The sequence below is a fragment of the Henckelia pumila genome, chromosome 2, assembly GCF_033568475.1.
Source record: "Henckelia pumila isolate YLH828 chromosome 2, ASM3356847v2, whole genome shotgun sequence".
NCBI classification, from domain to species: Eukaryota; Viridiplantae; Streptophyta; class Magnoliopsida; order Lamiales; family Gesneriaceae; genus Henckelia; species Henckelia pumila.
In genome coordinates, this window is record NC_133121.1 from 37971929 (window position 1) to 37991125 (window position 19197).

Consider the following 19197-nt stretch of genomic DNA (forward strand, 5'->3'; position numbering starts at 1 on the left):
GAGTGAGCTTGATAATTCTTCACTATTTATTTAAGTTTTCAGCACATTTCCAAAGTTTGATTTTCTAGATAAAATTAAGACTATTTTAATACAAGTATTGAATATTTTCAAATTACTCCTTGTGGGATCGACTCTCTCTCTTTCACCATATTAAAACTTGACACTCGTACTCTTGCGAGTAATTTTCAAAACAAGTTTTTGGCGCCGTTGCCGGGGAGTAATTTTGATTTTGTTTAGTCTTGTTACCAATTAGTCGAAGTTTTAATTTAGAGTTTTTATTTATTTTATTTTATTTAAGTACTAATACATTGCAGTTGTTCTTAACTGCATTTCATGCGAAGAACACAAAGTGCGAATTCTTTACTCTTTGATCCAGAGATTGAACGAACCGCACGCGCGTTGAGAAGAGCTAGGAGAGAATAACTACTTAACATGTCTGAAGAAAATGTCAATGAATTGCTCTTGGTGCCAATTAGAGATCATTTCAGGCCGACGATCTAGGCTCACTATTCTGGAATCGCTCGAGGGACCATAAATGCCAAAAACTTTGAGTTGAAGTCGGCCTTAATCAACATGGTTCAGCAGAACCAATTCAATGGAACTGCCACAGCTGATCCTCACTTACACTTGCGCACCTTTCTAGAGATTACTGATATGGTAAAAATAAATGGGGTTTCTGAGGATATAATACATTTACGCTTGTTTCCTTTTTCTCTCAGGGACAAGGCACGGAGCTGGTTGCAGTCATTGCCTCTAGAAAGCATAACAACTTGGGAGGGCATGGCTATGAAATTTTTAGAGAAGTTCTTTCCACCATCCAAGGCAACCCAGCTGAAGATTGAGATCAGTACCTTTCAACAGCATGATTCAGAATAGCTACATGAGGCATGGGAAAGGTACAAAGATTTGTTAAGGCGTTGTCCTAATCATAATTTTGCAGATTGGGAAGAAATGGAGTTTTTCTACAATGGGCTGAATACGCCCACAAGGATGTCTGTGGATTCTGCTGCTGGAGGTACTATCTTTGCCAAGGACCTCATTCAGGCCTATGATATGCTTGAAAAAATGACTATCAATAGTTATCAATGGTCGTCTGAACGTATGGGAGTCAAGAAGGGATTGTACAGTGTGGATCCTCTCACATCCATCACTGCACAGCTATCTGCGTTGAGTACACAAGTTGCTTCTCTGAACAATGTGAATATCGCAGAACCTGCAGGTGTGTCGGTTGCCATAGAAGAATCTCATCCACCTGAGGAAGCTCAATATATCAATCCCAGAGGCTATGAAAATTATCGAGGTAACCCTCCTCCTAATACTTATCATCATGGCTTACGTAACCATGAAAACTTTTCTTATGCAAACAACAAAAATGTATTGAAACCCCCTCCGGGATTCAATACAAATCAAGGGGAAGGTAAAGCGTCATTGGAGGATGTTGTGTCTACATTTGTTACTGAATCTAACAAGCGGATGTCGAGGACTGAAACTCGAATGGACAGCATGGAGACACATATGTGCAGTTTGGGGGCTATGATGAAATCTATGGAAACAGAGATTGGGCAACTTGCGAATGCTTTAAAGGATCAAAATCGAGGAAAGTTTCCCAACAATACTGAAGTGAATCCAAAAGAGCAGTGCAAAGCAGTAGAGTTAAGAAGTGGGAAGAAGTTAGAGGCTGAAGATCAGAGAAAAACCAAAGAAGTTGAAGAACCAGTGGTTGAAGAAATCGTGGTTGAAGAACCCAAGAAAGAATCTAAAGCAAAACCAATGTATAAGCCACAACTTCCTTATCCTCAGCGATTCAAGAAGAAGGCACTTGATGAACAGTTCTCCAAGTTCCTAGACATCTTCAAGAAGATACACGTTAATATTCCGTTTGCAGATGCCTTGGAACAAATGCCCAACTATGCCAAGTTCATCAAAGATGTAATGTCTAAGAAGAGGAGTTTGAAAGACAATGAAGTGGTGAATTTGACAGAAGAGTGTAGCGCAATCCTGCAGAAAAAGTTGCCACAAAAGCTTAAGGATCCAAGGAGTTTCACTATTCCTTGTTTTATTGGTGGTTCTAAGGTAAATCGAGCTTTATGTGATTTAGGAGCAAGTATTAATTTGATGTCTTTTTCTGTATACAGGACTTTGGAGCTCGGAGAAGTCAGGGCGACCACCATCACATTACAGCTGGCTGATCGGAGTATTACATATCCACGGGGTATTGTGGAGGATGTTTTGGTGAAGGTCGACAAGTTTATATTTCCAGCAGATTTCGGGATTTTAGACATGGATGAAGATGAAGAAACTCCTTTGATCTTTGGGAGACCTTTTCTAGCTACTGCACGCGCACTGATCGATGTCCACAAGGGAGAGCTCACACTCCGAGTTGGTGGTGAAGCTGTGATTTTTAATATTTATCACACCATGAGGGGACCAAACGAGGTAAGTACATGTAAAAGTATTGAAATTTTTAATTCTCATAATTCTTTTTCATTTGCAGGAATTACTGATCCACTCGAAAGATGTTTAGTGGCGGATGAGGTATTTGATAAGGACGAGGATTGGGAGCTACAAGAACAAAAATCATTCCTTGACAGCACTCCGAAAGAAAAAATGGTGAGTACTAAGGAATCTGAAGAATTGGAAAATAGTGCACCAGAGGTATCCAATGAAACTCATGATCTGAAAGAATTGCCTGCGCATTTATGTTATGAATTCCTTGGTGAAAATTCTACGTGTCCTGTTATTATTTCTTCTCACCTGTCTGCTGTAGAAAAAGATAAGTTGTTGAGAGTATTAAGAAATTTTAAAACTGCTTTAGGATGGTCAATTTTTGATATTAAGGGTATTAGTCCAACAATATGCATGCATAAAATTTTGATGGAAGAGTCTTATACTCCTTATGTTGATCATCAGAGGCGGTTGAACCCTGCCATGAAAGAGGTAGTGAAGAAAGAAGTTTTAAAGTTGTTGAATGCAGGAGTGATTTATGCTATTTCTGATAGTAGTTGGGTATCTCCTGTTCAAGTGGTGCCTAAGAAGGGTGGGATTACTGTGGTTAAAAACAATAATAATGAGTTAATCTCAACACGTACAGTAACTGGCTGGCGAGTCTGTATAGATTATAGGAAGTTGAACAAAGCTACTCGTAAGGATCATTTTCCACTTCCTTTCATTGATCAAATGCTTGATAGACTTGCTGGTTATTGCTATTACTGCTTCTTAGATAGTTATTCAGGTTACAATCAAATTGCTATCGCATCGGAGGATCAGGAGAAGACTACTTTTACGTGTCCCTATGGCACGTTTGCTTTCAGGAGGATGCCGTTTGGACTATGTAATGCACCTGCGACTTTTCAGCGGTGTATGATGGCGATTTTTGCAGATATGGTGGAGGAAGTAATTTGGATAATTTTCTTTGAATTTTTTCAGGCTATTGGAGCTCAGTTCGAACAAAAGGCGCGCCCGCCCCACCTACAGGCACGCCCGCGCCGCTCTGAAGCTTCCTTTGAATTATTTTCTCGAGCCTAAGGCGCGCCCGCCCTTTACATTAGCACGCCCGCCCCGATTGCATCACTATTGTCCGCGAACTGAAGGAGCGGGCGCCCCTATACCTTGCGCGCCCGCCCCGTCCTTGGTCTAATAAAATCACACACAGCCGAAGAGGAGGCGCGCCCGCCCTATACAACTGCGCGCCCACCCCGCCTGCTTTATTCCATATATCCGACTTCTTACCTTCTTTTCTTTCCTCACTTTTTCCCTAATTCTCCTACACACATCCATCCTCATGCCTCTTTCCCTTCTCCTACTGCAATAAGCGGCTATTCTATCTCCTAATCTCCAACATACACCATCTAATTTCTTTTCTCATCATCTTTTCGAAGCAGGTCGGTCTCACCACATTGACAAGGGGCGCGCCTCACTTCCAATTGCTGTGGGTTCTACAAAGGGGAAACGGTTGCTTATCTACTCTTGTCGGACTCGTTTGGAGTAATTTCGTTCTTTTTGGTGATCATAAACGTGAATTGGGTGGTGAGTATTCATCAATTATATCTATTGCGGTGTGTGTATATTGAAGTCTTGTGTGGTTAATCAATCTGTGGAGTGTGGATTCTATTGGATTGTATTTGAAGCTATCATTTTTGTTTGTTGATTGTGGAGTCTATTCAAGTTTGGGGGAGTTGTGGTTGTTGCAATTTGGTTCATTGTTGTGGTTCAGTGGTTTGCATTCTAAGTGTTTGAATAATGGCACCAAAGAAGAAGCTAAAATCTGTTGCATCATCTTCTACTGCCGCTTCGGAGCCTGAACCGCAACGTTTTTGGAATGAGATTGCAGAAGAGAATTATCAATGATGTCTAGGGAAAACGATACTACCCGAGCGTGGTTTCGATACATCAATGGGGTTTGGGAATGATGAGTTTTTTATTACAATTGGTCGGGCTGTGGCTGGTCGTCAATGGTTAAATTTTGTTCAGCCACCTCAGGTTGCAGTCGTCACAGTAGTTTGTGAATTTTATGCGAACTTGAAGGTAAAGCACATGCAGCTTAAAGTGCTTGTCCGCGGGAAGTTGGTGCCTTTTGATGCTCACACGATTAACACTATGTACAATCTCCCGCCAGTGTTTCACGATGAGTACGCGGAAAACCGAGCTAATGACGTGGATTACGCGGCGATTCTGAGCCGTATATGTGTTCCGGGCGCGGAATGGCGCATGGGCCGTGATCACCTGCCTTCCAAATTGAAGAAGACCGAATTGATTCCTGATGCTAAGCTGTGGTATAACTTTGTGTGTGCTCGACTTAAACCAACCGACCACGAGCATGAGGTGACCCGAGAACGAGCGATTCTTGTTTATTGTATTTTGGAGGGCAAGGCTATTGATTTGGGAAAGATATGCCAAACAACGATTCAAGGTGTGGCGGCAGGTAAGACAACTGGCGGGTTTGCACTGCCGGTACTTATCACTGACCTTTGTGAAGAGGCGGGAGTAGAGTGGAGCCAGAATGAAGAATTGCTGAAAGCTACTGCTCCTATTGTTTGTCATGATCCATTTTGTATGATACCGACTTCTGAGCACAGAACTCGCGTTGAGAGATGAGATTTTAATGAGAGAGCAGCTGCACGACGAGGCCCTTCCCCTCAACATTAGGCCTCCCTTGTTGCGCCTGACCGTGTTGCTATTTTGGAGGATGAATTGCGCATGCACCGTCAAGAGTTTCGGACGTTTCAGCAGACCCATGGTGTCTTTATGGACTATATGATGGACTTCACTGATGCTTTGCGCCATCAGTTTCCATAGGCTGCTAGTTCGGCTCATCCGTTTCCTCCATTTCCACAGTGGCCACCCACTTTTGGCCCTTCCGATCCTGCCCACGATGATGCTGCTGGTGATGGCGACGACCACTGATGGTCGTAGTTTGTGGTACATGTCCTTTATGCTTTCTTGTTTTAATTCATTGAGGACAATGAATGTACTAAGTTTGGGGGGATTGTGTCCTTTTTGACATTTGGTGTTTTTGCTTTTGCTTTTGCTTTTTCTTTTGTTTTGTTTTGTGTTTTCTTTTAGTTTTTTATTCTTAGGAGTTGTGTTGTGTTGGTGTGTGGCTGAATTTGAGAAAATTATGTAGTTATGGTTTTAGGTGAATGCTGTTGAGAAGTCATGAATGAAATGGATTGATGGCCAATGATGTTAACTTCTTGTTTTGTAACTGAAATCCATGACTATCTGCCTAGCTGACAAAATTTTTGAATAAACGGAACCAAGTGAACAATTGAACTCCTATATACTCTGTGATATTTCTTCAATCTGAATCTTGAGACAAACAAACATAAAAATGATTGAGGCATTTTTTGAAATTTTTGGGCCTGAATTTTATTGAATCAATGTTTCCTTAGTTACCAGTTGAGCCTACACGTTTATTAGTACATTGAGGTACAAAAAATCTGAATTTTTTGTGGAAAATCATCGTTTACTGCTGATGATTATTCTTTTCTGCACTGATTGGAATTCGTATGATTTAATTGTAGATTGAGACTTGTCTAGAACTAGTTCAAACACTCTTCGAGGCGAAATACGGGCATAACTGTGATTAAGAATGATTTAGGCAATTTTTTTTGAAATTGTTTGAGCCTTTCAAGCTACCTATTAATATATGTTGTCCCTAGTACCTTGTTTGAGCTTTATTGAAAATCGAATGGAATGCATGTAAACGTGTGATTAAACCCCCATTCGTCATTATTTCAAGGTCCTGCATTGACTACCTGAATAGCCTAAACACTATTTACTATCTTTAAGAGAGTAATTTGAATGCTAAAATGTTTTATGCTCCTAGTTTTATTTGTGAAAATGGAATGATGTGGTGGATGAATTGAAATGAAGAAGGTAGTTGTGAAAAGAAAAAGGTAGTAGAAAAGAAAAAAGAGTTGAAAAAAAAAATTGTGGTTGAAAAAGTTGTGAAAGAGTTGTGAAAAATTTTAAAAATAATTGAATTGAAGAGAAAAAGTGTAAATTTGTGAATGAAAAGGAGTTGAAGTTAGATTTAGCATAAAAATAAATTACTCCTTATTTTGAATTCTTAATCCTTCATTTGTAGCCATGAGCCAGACCTGACATTATAAGCTGATTAAGTCCTATTGACCGAGTCACAGTTGCCCAATATACTAGTGGAGAGGGGTTGCGAGAATTTATCCTATGGACTATTGATTGAAACTTTTAATGATTATGAATTCTTGATCGAAACACGCACACACTATTATTCTTTGAATTACCCTGATTGTGAGTGTTTTTGATGATACCTCCTTCAATTTGATCCTGTGCTACCATGAAAGTCCTCATGATTTGTGAATGTTTGAATTGAGTTGAGAGAAGAGTATTTTGAAACGTGAGTCGCGGAGTTTATGAGTTTATGAGGTTGAATTATTTTTCTAGCTAGCTAAATTGTTTTCCAAGTGTTAGTAGGTTAGATATGATTGGATTTAAATTGTTTTGGAAAGTGCAAACTGAGGTCATTGATCCATAGTAATTCTTGATGGTTATTGTTCATGCATTTGTGTTGAGTTGTGTTAGTTTTGCAGACGAACAAAAGATCAAGTTTGGGGGAATTTGATAAGTGCATTTTATGCACTTAATTTGTATATGGTTTTACTTGACTTTTGGAATTTATTGGTAGATATTGCGTGAAGTTGTTGTTTTTGTGTTTGTAGGGAGTTGTGGACTTTGATGAGTATTTAAAGGAATTGAGCCTAAAAGATGGAAGTTTAAAGGAAGAATCAAGAGTTGAAAAAGAGAAAAAAAAGGCTGAATTCGAGCTTAAGGCGCGCCCGCGCCGAATGAGGGGTGCCCGCGCTGTTATCGGGATTTTAGGAAGAGAAGGAGAGCTGAAGGCGCGCCTGCGCTGACCATACGCACGCCAGCGCCGCTGAAGAAAGTTTTGAAGAGTGTTTCTGCGAAAGAGAGGCGCGCCCGCCCTGTTCCTTGGAGCGCCTGCGCCGTCGTCTGTGATTAAATTAAGAGTTCGACGGTTTATGGAAACTTTGGGGGTTTTTTCTTGGGTTATTTTGGACGACTCTTAGGTCATATAAAAGGGATTTTTCTGAGTCATAGAACCATCTATCAGCCGCCAATACACACAATATTCTTGAGAGCACTTTTGTGAGTTTTTGGGATCAAGACTTGAAGATTGCTTGGAACAAAGACGAAGACTTTTTGACCGGACACGGAAGAACTACTACGGCTTTGTTATTTCTTCTTATTTGTTTTCCTTTGAATGTTGAATTATGTTTGAGACATTGAACATGATTTGTTTTTTTATGAATTTGAGCATGAACTAAATTTTTCTAGTCTAGAGGTTGACGTAGCTTGGTTGAGACATATTCATGAATCTTTGATTTTAATAAATTGAATTTTTTTAGATTAATTGTGTTTCTAAAATTGAATGTCTTCTTAATTTACTGGCCATAAATTGAGTTGTTATATTTATTTGGAATCGTTGCTCGGGAGAGGGGATTTTGAGTAGGATCAATAGAAACTACACTGTTAATTGTTTATATAGCTCGGGAGAGTATATAACTTTAATAGAACCTTTAAGGAACATCGTTTTACAAAGATCACTGCATCTAGATTTTTAATAGGGATATTGAAATCAAACTATAGTTGATACACTCTATTTGTTGCTCGGGAGAGGGGAATAGAATAATCTAAGTGTTCTTGGTTATTAATTGAAAGAAATTTATAAAATATATTATTTAGGATTGAATATCGTCGAGACCAAGTGAAATCAAAACCTCTGGACTATTTTTCTATAATTGATAAATTCTCAAAATTTGTGTGTGAGTTAGCTTGATAATTCTTCACTATTTATTTAAGTTTTCAGCAAATTTCCAAAGTTTGATTTTCTAGATAAAATTAAGACTATTTTAATTACAAGTATTGAATATTTTCAAATTACTCCTTGTGGGATCGACTCTCTCTTTTTCACTATATTAAAACTTAACACTCGTACGCTTGCGAGTAATTTTCACAACAAAGAACAAATCCAGGGGTTGTTCCACCTAAACTTCTTCTTGTTAGTTGCCCATTGACAAATGCACTCTTCACATCCATCTGATATACTTTGAAATCTTTGAAAGAGGCACATACAAGAAACATACGGATAGCCTCCAGTATTTCTATTGGAGCATAAGTTTCATCAAAGTCAATTCCTTCTTCTTGCCTGAATCCTTGAACAACCAATCGTATTTTGTTCCTCACGACTGTTCCATCTTCATTTAGCTTGTTATTGTACACCCATATTGTACCTATAACTTATGGATGACTAGGTATTGGAACTAAGTCCCAGACATGGTTACATGTGACATGACTTAGCTCTTCTTGTATAGCTTCTATCCAGCTTGGATCAGTAAGAGTTTCATCAATTTTCTTAGGTTCGATTTGAGAAATGAAAGTTGAATGCATAAACAGATTGAGTAGTTGCCCTCTGGTTTTGACTGGATCAGAATGGTTACCTCTAACCAGAGTTTGTGGATGATCTTTCTTCCATCTATAATCTGAATCATCTATGTTGACTGGTGGAATATGACCTGTTGGAGTAGTTTCAGTTGCATTCTCCTCAATGGGATTGTCATTAGTCGTCTGTCCATCAGTCAGGATCTCCTTAGTTACCTGTACATCGACTTTCGGAGCAACTTGATCAACTATATGATCTAAAATATCATGTTCTGGAGACTGATGTGTCCTTAACTGGACATCATCTTCACTATCATCTTTTAGAGTTATGTCTTGTAAGTTGTTGGTTAGTTGAGTTGGATCAGTCTTCATGTCAGTCGAGGTTGTTTTATAAAAAAAAACACCACAGTCTCTTCAACATTTAGACTTTTTTTGTTAAAAACTCTATTAAGTTTGCTAACAGAAGAGTAACCAAGGAATATGCCCTCATCTAACTTAGGATCAAATGCAGTCAAATGACTTTTACCATTGTTGTGGATAAAAACACTTACAACCAAATACCTTAAAGTAGGATACCATAGACTGCTTGCCATTATTGGTCTCATATGGTGTCTTTCCAAGTTTTTTATTAATAATTGATCTATTCTGAGTATAGCAAGCCGTGTTCACTGCTTTGCCCAAAAACGTTGAGACACTCCAAAATCAGCCAAACATAGTTCTAGCAGCTTCTTTCAGAGTTTTATTCCTTCTTTTTACAACACCATTTGTTGTGGTGTTCTAACTGCTGAGAACTCGTGTTTGATCTCATGATGTTCTAAAAATCAAGACAAAGTTTGATTGGCAAATTTAGTTCCCCTATCACTTCTGATTTTTTCAATCCCAAATATTTTTCATTTAAAAGGCGTTTAAAAGGTTTGATCAGATGAAAAATAGTTTGATATTTTGATTTTAAAAAGATGACTCAAGTGAAACGGGAATATACATCTACAAATACTAGAGTGTACTTCATTATCCCTAAATTTGTCACTGGGATAGGACCAAACAAGTCCATGTGCAACAGTCCTAAGCATCAGGTTGATGAGTTACACCCTTGTTTTAAAATATGATCGAATTTTCTTCTCAATCTGACAAGCTGAGCATACTTTGTCCTTTGTAAAATCTAATTTTGGTAGAGCAGTGACCAAGACATTCTTGATCAGACTAGAAATAGCCTTGAAGTTAATGTGGTTCAGTCAGCCAGTTCTTTTATTGATTTGCAGCTACAAAGCATATTAGCTCGACTGGTTGTGCATCCAAATCAATTTATATGTGTTACCACACCTGTTACATATTAAGAATAGATCACCAGAGGAAGAATTCATAAGACGACTGTGTTTCATGAACTTGATAAAGTATCCCTTGTCATATAGTTGACTGACCCTTATCAAATTATACTTTAAGTGATCAACTAGTAAAACATCTTCAATAATAATATTATCATGGATAATCTTACTGAGACAACTCTAACCTCTACGTAAATAATTAAGTAATGAAAAATGCGAATTTTTTTAAAAATTTGATATGACTTGTTTATTTTAACAATAAACCATCTGTCACAAATCAGCAAATCATATAATACCCCAAACAGGAAAGGGATTGCGAGGTAATAAGGTATAAGTATGCAGTGACAATCTCAAATCAGCGTAAAACGTTAAAAATTTACATGCCAACAAATATCAGTGCAGGGAATACACATTCTGCTAAATACTAGGAGTCATAAATACCACAAGTTCATTATTACAAATAGATTAATGCGGAAAAAGGAAATAATAACGGAAACGGTCGAGGGGTATGCCGTCGGAAACTACAAACTCTGAGGATCCTGCCCCTCAGCCTCCTCAACAAACTCACCTGCACCAAGCATAGTAGTGAGCCTAAAGACTCAACAAGATTTGCACTAAAAATAATGAGGGTTCAAAATACATGTGTCATACTAAAAATAATAATAACTATACAATGAACTCACACGAACGAAACACAAATCATGCCCGAATTAGAACCTTTACAATATGAAATGAAAACATGACATTCATGAACATTTTCATTTCAATTATCTTGTGAATTTAGATCCTCGATTGTGACTATGTTTTTAATCTATCAATGGCTACAGTGCTATGCCGGCAAGGATAGAGATCTCTTCCGACACCACATTGCCCCTTTGAATTGGTAGGGATGCCGAGATTTCTTCCGACACCGTACTACAAGTCTAGTTGGTAGGGAAGCCGAGATGTCTCCCGACCTCGTACTACATGTCTAACTTTGGAAAGTGAGCCAAGGCATCCCCCGACCCATCATTGCACTTCTAAATCACAACCAACTCACCTCATTCAATTACTTTATATTTAATTTAACCTTTTCACATTCACTTTTCATCTTTTCATGATTTCTACTTCGGGACTAGAACATGAATGATTTAAAGCTTACTCACGCAAAAGATAGGAACCTCAAATTTCAAGACACGAGCCAAAAAGATATGATGAACTTTGAATCATGGATGAATGAAGTGTTGGTGGCCACCACTTATCATATAGACTTCCTTAGGATCAGTTAGACTTAACCCTTTAATGAGTCGATATGGGCGTTCGGCCCGTACGGCCCATAAACTAGTTCATTCTTAACCTAATGACCTATTGTTCGAACTGACATCTCGTAACCATCCTAAATCACCCCTAGAATCAGCCATTAACCTTTAATTCAAGCCCGAGCAGCCCGTTCAATTTAGGTTCCCAGACAGCCCCTAAACCTCCCGGAAAAACTGCTCTTGACGCTTCAAATTAAACCACCCTTTTCCTACCCGAATTTAGCCCAATTTGAAATGACACGACCCCAACATCACACAAATTCAGTAGGACCAGGGCAGCCCCTGTCCAGGTCTCTAAAGGGCCAAAATCAGAATCCATTTCTAGAGGCAATCCGCACGGGACATGAAAAATCTGCTCTAGCCCTACATTACTTAAAACCTTTAAAACCCTTTCACCAATGACTACTCCTCATTACAACCAACGAGACACCACCTAAGACCTCCCTTGTGACCAGAAAGTGCCCTTGAACTAGCATCGTGCCTGGAGCTGGCTCAAATCGAGGTTTTAGCCCGACAAGTTTCACTCGATTAATCCAATCGTCACAACTAAGCTCCTATCCTAAAATTCCCTAAATTCAGCCCTTAACATCCATCAAATACATTTCCAAGACCACATTTAGTACACCCTTATTAACCCACATGGACAGCCACTTAACACTTTCATTCATTTCATCAAAATTCAAGTTCAAAAGCCCACAATATCATGCCGATTTTTATAACTTTTCAACACACAACTTCAAGGATATAACATGACATGATACATAACTCATATACCACAAACACACATGCAATATTATCGGTTTTTACACATGCACATACTGATTTTTCATCAAATTTTCAAGAAACTTCAATTCCATGCAAGTTTTTATCTCATTTCAATCCACGACACATTCTAGCAAACAATGAGAGGAGATTTTCGAACCCAACACAAATTCCAACTGATTTTACACCTAAAACCGTCCCATACACATATATATAATGAAAATTTTGAATTATTCAAGATTTAAGTAAAGAAAATACTATCCTATGCTTGGTGTCTCAAAGGGGCACAAAATCTTGCCTAAAATTTGAATGCTCAAGGAATAAAAAAAGGCTAGATGCTGCTGGTTATTCACATTCAGCAGCTGTAGAGACCTCCTAAGGGCGGCACCAAGGCAGCACGGTGGTGGCAAGAGGTATCCGGTGGCCGGAGGTGAAGGATGGATGATGGCCGATGGCTAGGAGTGAAGAAGGAGAGTGAGGGGCGTGAGATTGGGACTAGGGTTTAGGGAAATGAAATTAGATTGGTGTTTGTAGAGGATTCTAGATGCCTTGTATGTATATGTATTAGTGTGTGTATGTATAAATAGGTGGTGTGAGTGAGGTGTACCATAAAGTGTTACTACACCTATGAAAGTGTCACTTTTGTTTTACAACTTTAGCTCCTTAAATTTTTGCACTTATTTTAATTTCTAAGTTTTAAAATCCAAAAATTAAATATAAGAATAGAATTTTACTAGTCTGGGTTCGAAAAGGCTAATTTTAAGAAATATTGATAATTATGCTAAAAAATGCACTTACGCGATTTTTGGCACTCGAAAAATTTTAAAAATAAAAATTTCATTTATTTTCCTCAAATTTCCTAAATTCTAACTCCCAAAATAAATTTTAAGATTTTACCGTCAAGTCCACTATCACCGTGTGCCGGAGCCGAAAGTCACTGAACTCAAGAATCTCAAGAGTAATTAACATAATAATTAAACAAATAGACATCTGAAGAAATTTAAACACTAATTTAGAAATTAAAATCAACATGAAGAAGTCAAGTAGCTTATGGCTGATGACAGTCAACCGTCAACAAATGAACATGTATTCGACTTTAGTTTAGAAAAATTTACACGAGAATATTTGATCAGTGCACATCATGAAATGCTAAATGAGTACCAAAGACTATCTATATCACTTGATGAGGTTAAAGAAAAATCAACATGAACTGCTAGACACCTCGAATGAGTCCATTTGGGAACAATCATTCGAGAAGATTAGTCTTGAATCAGAGATTGTCAAGCTATGAACTGAAAATGATAAAGTACAGGTAGATTACCAGAAGATGAGTAATGAGAATCATATGTTAACTGATCTGGTAAAAACCTGTAACAATTCTTTAGTGACCCTCACTGAGTTGCAAAGTCCCGTGGGAGACAAAACTGGTCTAGGCTTTAGCAACAATGAGTGCACTGCTGAGTCTACTATTCTCCCAAAACTAGAAATGTGCAAAAGGAAATATATTAACTTTGTGAAATCCTATTTTCAAAAAAAAAAATCTTTGTAAAATCCACTATGGGATATGAGAATAGTGACGTTGCCCCCAAAACTGAAAAACCTATTGAAATTCAATCAACTGGGAGGAGATGTGGGATTGGTTATGTGCCAGAGAGCTCGATTGTTAGGCACGACTGAAAGCTTCCGTAGAACAGTCGAGCTAAGCATAAATCAATGAATGGTCCACATAGAAACTACTACAACTCCAGACTAGTTCAGAGAAGATATAGACAACTAAAGGATATGAGAAAAGTCAAAAAATACAATTGTCAAGCACATATAGATCAAATCATATATCTGCACATGCATGCGTGCACACACTTTGGGATGAACACAAAGGTCGTTCAGTAAGGTGATCCAAGTATGGGTTCCCGAAGGCCTAATCCCTGCTAGACCCAAATAGATGTGGGGACCATATCATTTAACTCCGTGATTGTAGGTACAAAAGGAAGCAAAAGAATTACAATCATCGATTTGATAACTTGGCAGTGACTGCTCCAGGAACATGACTGGAAATTCACGTCTGCTTACTCAACTGAACCACTGCTCAGCACCGCAAATCATATATGGTGATAACTCCAAAGGTAAAACCGTGACTAAGAGTAAGTGTAGCACCTAAAAATCCAATCTACTAAATCGCATACATTAAATTAAATATATATTTTGACTATTATTTTTAAGTTTAATCAATCTAAATTATTTATTTGAATTAAGTTTAATTGATTTAATTTCTTTAATTTGAATTACGTCTTAATAAAATGTTAATTATTTATTTAAAAATTAATTATTTATTCAAATGATTTTATTATACCAACTATTTAATTAATGCTTTTAATTATTTACGTTTATTTATTTATTCAAATGATTCTATTGTGCAATCTAATTGTTTTAAATAAGCTTTCATATTTAAATAATTTTAATTTTTTAGTTTATTCATTTAAATGATCTTAACTGTCTCGCTTATTTATTTTAAAATGATTTAAGTTTATTGGATAATTATTTAAATGATTTTAACTGTTTAGCTTATTTATTTAAATACTTTTGATTGTCCAAATTATTTATTTTAAATATCTTATGTTTAGCGGTTAGTTATTTTAAATGTCTAGCTTATTTTTTAAAATGTTTTTAACTGTCCAAGTCGTTTTAAAGGTTTTTATTCCGCGTGTGTGTTTATTTGAATTTCTTTTAAACTTTCATCTAGTTCGTTTAAACTATTTTAATCGCTCTGTTTATTATTTAAATATTTTATTTATTGTTGTGACATCAAAATATTTAAAGTCATCACTGGAACTGGTAGAGCATTCTGACTCTGAGGATTCACTCTCAGTATCCGCGGCCATTTGGCTTTGCTATCCTCAGCTACAAGAGATCTTCTTGTGAGTCCACCTATCATCCTTGGATCTCCTTCTTCTCTCGACTGGAATCTTAACCTTCTCTACTGCTCGTTGTCAAACTTCTTTGGCTTCTGCAGTCGGCAATGAAATTATCATTCTTGCCACAGTTGTACAAGCTCCAGAGTCCTCAACTGACTCCTTCTTCTAGTATGGTTTCTTGGAGTAGAGTTGGTGAAGAAGTTCCCTTGCTTCTTTCTTAGAAATTTTCCAAACTTCTTCACGAACAGTGAAATCGCATCATTGCTTAATTGTTCGACAGTCTTCTCGACTGAGACTGATGGTTCCAATCTCAATGTTGCAAGCGCTTGGGTGACCGAGGTAGTTGAATGGTCACCTTATCTGCTCTAAAGCTCAAAATCATACGCTTTCAGGTCTGCAAAAAGATCATGTAACTCAAGTTTATTCAGGTTTTTTGATTCTCTCATGGCCATAGTCTTGACATCCTACTATTTGGGCAGTTCACGCATGACTTTCGGAATGACTTCTCTGTTTGGATAGATTTTTCCTAGTGCTGCCAACTCAATAATAATGCCTCTAACACGTTCATCAAATTCAGACATAGACTCTCCAGTATTCATGTAGTGACCCGCACCGTGATCACCTACTAATCAGAAACATAAGCATGCAATTAACACTAAATAATCATAATCAGAGATAAACTCCGGAAACTAAAATAACTAATACCAGTATGGTAAGATCAAGTGGCTGACCCCGCAATCCTACCTTGGTCACCATCTAATCTCCAGACCTGAAGGAAAACTACCTACAACTGTCCCGTCTAATGGGGTGTCCAAAAACAACAGTACGAGAACGTGAGCATAAAACGTTCAGTACGAGAGTATGAGTATACAATATTATATGTGCATGTATGCAAGTGTACGGGTACTAAAACACAAGGTCAAGAATATCTGATCAAGAACAGACTTGGGCCCTGGGTAGGTAGCATGTTGTGTCGTCGCTTCAAGAGGTGACCTACATACCCAACTGTTGGTGACCTGACACAAGTCCATGTGTCCAACCATACACTGACAGGATAGGGTAAACACCCTACTACAGGATATCACAAGGATGCAAGCTCAAGATGATCATGCATGCAACATAATAACATGTCATAATATATGATAATATCATGCCATATAAATCATATAAACCATGCAACACATAATACATGCATACTCATTCAGTGTATCTCGAACAGTACTATCGTACCTTTCTTAAGGTAGATCCTAGAACCTCCCATCTAGGTTCCAAGTCTTCCATGCAGCACTACAAATACATAATAACTATGCATTATCTAACATGCCAAACATCACCTAAAATGCTCTAAAAGCCTTAATTAAACTTATGTCGAATGCCCCAAAGCTTGGGCACAGCCTTGCTACGACCCCTGGACACCTCGCCAGAGCTCCGCAGCCTGGCCACTACTACGGACATTGTTCGTAATATAAAAACTACTACCTAATCCAACTCTTAAAACAAGAGTACCCAAAAGCTCTTAAAATCGAGCCAACATGGGCCAAGGAGAGGTGAGAAATGAGAACCCTCGGACCCCTATTTATAGGCATCAATTGGATGCTCCGATCTGTGCATGAGTGCCATGCACGTTCCGATCGAGTAAGATCGGAGGCTCCGATCCCTTGCATGCAGCTACGTGTGTTGGAAAACTGGCGAGTTCCCAGACCAATTACGATTGATACCCGGTGCAGCGGAAGTTTAAAATTTTTTCATGGAACGTTTCCATGGTCTGGGTATCAACCGTTCATCGATTGAATTACGTGTGTGTAAAATTTAAATAACAATTAAATAAATTTTACCTCAAATCTCGCGACGAGATTAATGGACACCAACAGAACAATTCTGCTCTTGTTGTCTCTCCCTGGAACCGATGAACGCCTTCAATCAGGTCCACGAACAGAGGTTTAATCCCTCTGATAGATTGCACTAGAAAATCTATCAGAAGTTTCTGCGAAGAGAATACACGAATTTGATTCGTTATTCCTTACTGCAATTCAAAATCACAGACCGGAATTTCTCGGGCAGAGTAAAAGGGAGGGGCGGCCGAAAACGTTTTGAGAGGGGCTAGGGTTTCGTAAATCCTGTCTCAAAAATAATGACCTGTTGTGTGTAATTTCTGTACTGAAATAACTTATTTATAATGCAGGCCACTAACACCTTAGGGCCCATTAGTCATAAGCTGGGGCCCGACAAGCAAAGCCCGCTCGTTCAGAAATTAATATAAAATTCATCGTGACTCCGATTGATGAAACGATTTCACCAATGTGCACAGAAACTATTTCTGCACGTTTTAAAGTCAAAATAAATTTTCCTGAATCCGAATTCAGTGGTTTCCAAAAAATGTCCATCCATATGTCATTTTAGGAAATCCTACTCCCTTACTCTTATTTAAGAAGTCCAACTCCTTAGTTCATTAAATTTAACTCTTTAAATTTAACTATCTCAACGGGGATTAAAACTCCATTACACTGTGTGACCCTCAATGGTTCAGGGATACAGCTAGCCGTGGGCTCACAACTCCTTGTGACTCGGAACAACACTTTCCGACTTGCCCAACGAATCATGGTAAGAGCGCCTAGCAACATCGCCCCATGATTCCCTAGGTATCACTGATAGTGCCTACAAGAACCAGTAGATTTTGGTTAACGTACAGTACGGTCCCTTCATCCAAATATCCCGATCGAATCAACAACCATTGGTATATCGAGAGTCGCTCAAGATTCGATAACTATGCAATGCATCTTGAAGATCAAATTAGTGACATCGCATGTGCTACTAAGAAACCATTTCTTAAATCACATCAAGTACTCTGGCCAGAGATTTGTCACACTAATATCTCCTCAGATCGCATAGGATATCCACACTCGCAAGTATGTGGTGAATCCTTGACAACAATGCATTGACTCCTATATGTGTCGTAACTGTACCCAATCTCGACACCTGATGACCCCCTCAGAGTCGGTAAACGAGTCAAAGCACAGTACTAGCATATAGAGTCTCCATGATGTTTCAAGTCGTAAGGACTAATGGTGTACAACCAAAACCGCGGACTTTATCCACTCGATAAGTGATAACCACTTGGAAAGTCCGGATAGGGTAGTTCGACTATTCATCCTATGAATATCCATTTGCATGCTTCGAACATCTCCATGTTCCCTACCAATGAAACGTGGTACTCCGCATCGCAAATGCTAGTCTCAAACTCGAGCGATCCTTATCCTTATTATCGGACGGCTCAATCGACTAGGAACGGTTTTAGAATATACAGTGACTATAAGATGTATTTCATGATAGACATCTCCATGTTCTACCACATCTTACATACACTATAGTATATTCAAGGTCTTTATCAAAACAACAATAGTATATCACAATATAACAATATGAAGTAATATAAAGTCATTGCCATAAAAGTGTAAATAATATTAAAACAAAAGATTGTTTATACAAAGAGTCATCAAAGCCCATAGCCACACAGTTGGCTCACTGGGCACCCACTCTTACAATCTCCCACTTGCCCTATAGCCAACTAGTCATACTACGTAGACCCATTGCTTCGCGATGTTTGTCAAACAATGGTCCTGGCAAAGGCTTAGTAAGTGGATCAGCGATATTGTCTGCAGAGGCCACTCGTTCGACACTGATGTCTCCTCTTTCCACAATCTCCCGGATTATGTGGTATTTCCTCAGTACGTGTTTGGATCTTTGATGAGACCTTGGTTCCTTTGCTTGAGCAACGGCACCCGTGTTGTCGCAGTACACCGGGACTGGACCAACAAATTCAGGAATGACGCCCAACTCTTGGACGAAATTCCTCATCCAAACGGCCTCTTTAGCAGCAGCTGATGCTGCAATGTATTCAGCCTCAGTGGTGGAATCCGCTGTGGTGTCCTGCTTGGAACTCTTCCAAGAGACAGCACCGCCATT

At 38.5% G+C, this 19197-nt stretch overlaps 1 non-coding gene across 1 annotated transcript; it reads right to left on the minus strand.

The window, feature by feature from the left end:
* Window positions 1–829: 829 nt before the first annotated feature.
* LOC140885905 (small nucleolar RNA R71) lies at window positions 830–935 on the minus strand. The gene has a single exon (XR_012151318.1). It is a non-coding gene; the product is annotated as a small nucleolar RNA R71 (small nucleolar RNA).
* Window positions 936–19197: the final 18262 nt, after the last annotated feature.